This window comes from Molothrus aeneus, chromosome 1 (genome assembly GCF_037042795.1).
Source record: "Molothrus aeneus isolate 106 chromosome 1, BPBGC_Maene_1.0, whole genome shotgun sequence".
NCBI classification, from domain to species: Eukaryota; Metazoa; Chordata; class Aves; order Passeriformes; family Icteridae; genus Molothrus; species Molothrus aeneus.
The window spans coordinates 119,366,516-119,371,719 of NC_089646.1; the positions used below are offsets into that span (position 1 = coordinate 119,366,516).

The 5,204-nt window shown below is 40.4% G+C and overlaps 1 long non-coding RNA gene across 1 annotated transcript; it reads right to left on the reverse strand.

The window, feature by feature from the left end:
• Positions 1–2,002: 2,002 nt before the first annotated feature.
• On the reverse strand, positions 2,003–4,824 carry LOC136554807 (uncharacterized). Its single transcript, XR_010783385.1, has 3 exons — positions 4,725–4,824; positions 4,499–4,615; positions 2,003–2,524 (listed from the first exon to the last, which is right to left on the reverse strand). It is a non-coding gene; the product is annotated as an uncharacterized lncRNA (long non-coding RNA).
• Positions 4,825–5,204: the final 380 nt, after the last annotated feature.

Sequence of the window (5,204 nt, forward strand, 5' to 3'; positions counted from 1 at the left end):
GGGAGACTGAACTCTTTGTCCTGGCCTCAGGTCACGGCAGGTTGATGAACAAGCAAGTCCTACTTCTGCCTCAGCTATAGCTGCCTTCTATTTTCTGGGACTAGCAGCCTGGCACCTTCTACAAACATCTTGTTTTCATAAAAAATATTCTACTCTAGTCTGATTGCATAATATATGTATTTTCTCTCTTTTTAAGAGAAGTGTTAGAGCTAACAGGCCTTTGGTTTGAGCAGGAATTGCAGGATTGTGACCCCTCTGGGATCTTTGTCCTAGATTTCAGCCTTGGCAGGTGGAGCATTCTGTAACCAGTTGACATTTAGTGGCTAGTTTGTTAGTCAAATATCTTGTTTTATTTTTTCCTTTTTGGTTTGGATGAGTTTGTATGGGTTTCTAAAGTATTTGGGAAAGGCATGAGCTTTGTGGTGCCACTGCACCTTCATCGAGCCAAAGAAGTTCCTTTCCTCATTGAGAAATCTCACTTCAAAAGAAGTTGCGATGTTTTCTAAATTACTGTTTCAGCTGGCTTTTATTTCCAAATGTCTGCATCACTCAGAAAATCTGAGTTTGTTCTGGTTTGTGGTATTTCTGATTTATTTTCCTATTTAGAGGGAATATTTTTTTTTTTACATATGTCCACTTTCTTCACACAAAACACACACACACACACACACACACAGACAAAGAATTTGGAGTGACCTCTGGTCTTATTGCAGTTTGAGGAAAGAAAATAAGAATGTAGAAAGATTCTGGATCTCAGCCATTACAATGAAAAACATCTGTTGAAGCCTTTGCAAGCATAAATTTATCTGGCCATGGGCATGATTATTGATTAAAATCCACATTATTTTTTCTAATAAATTTAACTCTTATAAATTTTCTACTCACTTTTTTCCTAATAAATTATTTCAGCTTCATTTTGTTCCTCAATAAAGAAAGGTAGAAACTTGTTGCATGTTAGTGCTTCTGTAAAGCAGAGGTGGCCAACGTTTATTCTAGGCACAACCTGATGGTGGTCCAGAGTGCTGGATAATCCCACAGTGCTGGCTCCTTTCCTCTCTTTCTCACTGTTAAATTACATAAAATAGTTTCCTACTGTTGTGTTTCCATGTAAGCAACCAAACAGAGTCCTGTGGAGGTATGCTGAAGTCCCAGATCTGAGCAGCGGCTTCTCTGACTGTGAGCATGAATGGCAGCATGAGGCAAATCCGTAAAATTCCTGTTTCGAGAGATCTATCATATCTGAGGGCTGCAATGTCTCCAGACTTGCAGGGACAGCTAATTATGTCCAAGGCTGTCTGGTTATGAATGAGTATTACACAGTCTTGCTGGGATACTGATCTGTTTTGGGATCTGTGTCAGGGTTAGGACATGCCCGTGCCTGAGTCATAGCAGCACATCCGGAGAATCGGAAGAGGCCAAACCTGGATGGGTTCCAGCTCCCCTCCTGAACTGGGCAGAGACTCCTTGGGAGACTCAGAGGTCTGCTTGCCACAGAGGTGTCTGTGCTCTCTCCCAAAGGAATTTTGGAACATGAAAACACTCTTTCCACTACAGATCCCATCACACAGCTTTCTTCAATGTGGAATTTTTATATAATTACACTGATGAAACTCCTCCCTGTGATTTATTTTCTGGAACCTCTGCAGGTTTAAGAAGGAAAGTGAAATGTGGTCAATGAATGCTCTGTACATTTCTGTTCAAACTAAAAATCTACAGAAAATCTCCACTTCATGCCCCTGTGTGGTTTTATTTAATCTTCCCAACCCATATCTAATCTAAAGGCATAAATCACTTTCCAAGACTCAGTTAATTCAATGGGTGTGTTAGGCTGCCTCAGAAGGTTAGCTAATGAATTGGGTCATGGACTTAGCAATGTTTGAGAGAAATTGTAAATGATGCCTGTTTTTATTGGAGGGAAGTAACATTTAAGCATAGGTAATACACATGATAAACTTGCAACACTAGCAAACTGAAAAACACATGGGACCCATGCGTGTGCCAATTCAAATATAACTTTATTAAATGCACCTGATTTTAAGCTACCTTTTAGTATTCCATTTAGCAGTTTAATGAGAACCAGTTATAACATACTTGGGTTTTTTTTTTCTGTGTTCAGAATTCAGCAAGCTACACAGCTAACATGCATATCCATTCAGGCAGGCAGAATCAGAAAAATACAATGAAGGCCTTTACTGTAAGTAAATGTAGGACATCAATGTGACCTTTTAAACCAACACATCCCTTGCACACTCAGCAGAGAACATCTGAAGCAGAAGCTATCGGTGTTTCCTTGAGACCTTTTAGCAAAAAGACTGTATCATGAATTAAAGAGCCCAAGCTGTTGACTACAAGGACTCCGGCATTATCAGAGAATGGTACTGAGCAGTGTCCATTCTTGCACAAACATCTGCAGCCATTGAAATGGCCACTTGCTCCTGAAGGCAGGGGAGCAGCCTATTATGGACATGTTACAGAGTTCTCTTTCAGCTGCTGTTTGCCTGAAGTGCCAGGTGCAAAAGATGTGCTGTAAAAGAGAAGAGGGTAATGGTCACATCGATTACGAACTGATAATTGCTCACTCACTGTTTCCCTGGTGTTCAGCTGACTGGCTGTTCCAGCAATTATTTTCCTGTTCTTTATTTCTATTAATGGTGTGCCCAATATTGGGGACTGTTTCCCTCTTTTGTAGCTCTAACCCGCTATTGAAATCCTGGAAGTGTAATGTATAGCATTAGCTCTGGTGTGTCTGATTAATGTAATCACAAGCTTAGTTCTGGAAGGAATCCACCCTGTAGTTTACATTAGCTGTTAGATGACCTAAAATTCTCCTCTCTCCCCCATCCATGTGCAAAGTACTGGTTACATGTTTTTACTTTTCTTTTTGTTTATTCTTACAATTTTGCTAAGTCTGGTGAAAGAGCTGACTGCCTGCCATTTTCCACATTCTCAGTAACCTTATAGTTCTGAGTTCTGTTTTCAGATGCACAGGGATGATGAGGGTCACAGAGCAGCATACGTCTTTGTTAACTTAGCTGCTGCATCTGTGGCTGCTGATTTATATAGGTTAGAATACAACTGTTCAGAAAGATAGTCACAAAAGCCTGCAAGCAGTTCTTTTTTCTCTTTTTTTTCTCTTTTTTTCTTCTTTCTTTTTTTTAATGACAATACTTTATCTTTTCTTTCGGCTGAGATATTATGGGGAGTGACATCCTTTGTATGAAGTAACCAAACCATTGCTTTTTAAAGATATGAAAATTAAAGCCTTTCAATTTCTTCACTTATTATTTATTTTCTCAAGTAAGAAATCTTGGCTTACATAAGGATTTCAAGATCAAATGCAAGTTGTCTATATTTTACTCAGACTCCAGGAGTGTAGATTCTGGATTGGGTTTTGTTTTGTGGGGTTTAAGTTACAGATAATTAAATTCCATGGCAGCATATACCAGATAGTAAAAGAGGCTAAAAGAGAAAAAAACCTGCATTTTCCTTTCTCTGAAAGTGAACTATTTGAAGAGGCCAATTATGGAAGTTGAGATCAATATAGCATTAAAAATCAGTTAGGATGAAATGCCAGACGATGACAGATTATCATATGAATTAGATCTTTGCTTGCAGGAACAATTATGACAGGACCTGTTAGAAGCTTACTGTTGTTATTTCAGTACAGCAGATCTCCTCCTATCAATGAACAAAAATCTCAATAACATTGATTTTTTTTTTTTTTAATTCTGGAAGATTCTCTACCTGGTAAAGACATCAGGGAGCTGTGTAACAGATAAAGTGCCCAGTAAAATCTGGGAGTTTGCAGGTGGGGAGCTGTAGATTAAAGTGATCAAATTATTTTTAATAGAATTCTCTAGAATATGAGACTTCTTAGAGTGATCCACAAAGCTGGTGATATTCATGAGCCCAGAGCAATTTTCTTGATAGTTGCAAGAAGGCTTTGAGTGGCAGCAGTTATGTACTACCATGCAAAGTTTTGAGATAAGGATTAGATTAATCCAGTCAATTATGATACTATACAAATCCCTGACAGTAACTGAAATCAAAAATTATTTCCTCACAAACAGACTAAGAAGAAATAAAAGGCAAGGGTTCTGGGGTTATTGTTTGTGCTGCTTGAAGTGGGAATGTAGAAATTCAGGAATATAAAGAATGTATGCTCTGGCCTCCATTGCTGCCAATGTATGTTAATTCTTTTATTTCTAACCTCAGAACAAGGGTTAGCAGATCTGGGGATAACTAATTGTCTAATTCTGTGTTTCAGTGTCATTTAGTCACAAGCAAAATTTGCTGCATGAAATCATTTGTTATTTTTGATGAGCATTATTAAATCTACTCTGGCTGTGTCAGAATAAAGGATGAGACCATCACAAGCAGAGTAAAAGCAGATCCCTTTTTCACTACAAGCCATCTCAAATACCTGCAGGCTCTGCAGGCAGACACCTCCCTGCCTTGCTGGGACACTGCTTGCTGTGTCTGAGATGCTGGTACTCACTCCTTCCATTTTGAATTGCTGCTTTCTGATGGGAGCTCCTCACAAACCTGGGAAAACCAGTCGTCCTTCCACATCCTTTCCATATGGTGCTGCACAGAAACCACCATGTGCTCCCCCCTGTGAGGAGGAGAGTGTGTACAGGAAAAAAGCATAAATCCAAATAAGTACAAATCCTCTCTTGGGTGGTTTTTGCACCCAAGCTCGGGGCAGGGTGCACAGTCCTTACCTTGGAGCTGCCAGCGGAGCCTGCGCTGCGGAGCTGGGCTGCATGGCAATGCCACGGCCAGGCCGGCGCTTTGTGCAAGTGCCCTAATTGGGAATGCCAGGTCTCATCCATCCAGCAAAGCGTGCTGAAAGCACAGTAGCCTGCCTGGGCTCAGCACTGTCCTGCCCCACTCCTGGCTCAGAACTGAACTGTAACCACAGCCAGACAGTTTAGGGGACTGCTTGCGGTGAGTACTGTACGTGGCAGTATGTGGGAAGAGTTTTAAACCCCTTGTCATAGTTTCAGAGAATGCATAGGATGTTGTTCTGTGTTCTCTTTCTTTCCTGAACTTTTAACCTCATCCTACCTCTACCCATGCTCAAAATGACAGCCACTGAAAAGGGGGGGTGGGGGAATGCTTTCCATTCCTTTCTCTGTTTAAATATGCAAATATACAAATATGCTTAAGCTGGCCATAGGGTTTGGTACTGCTTTCACTCT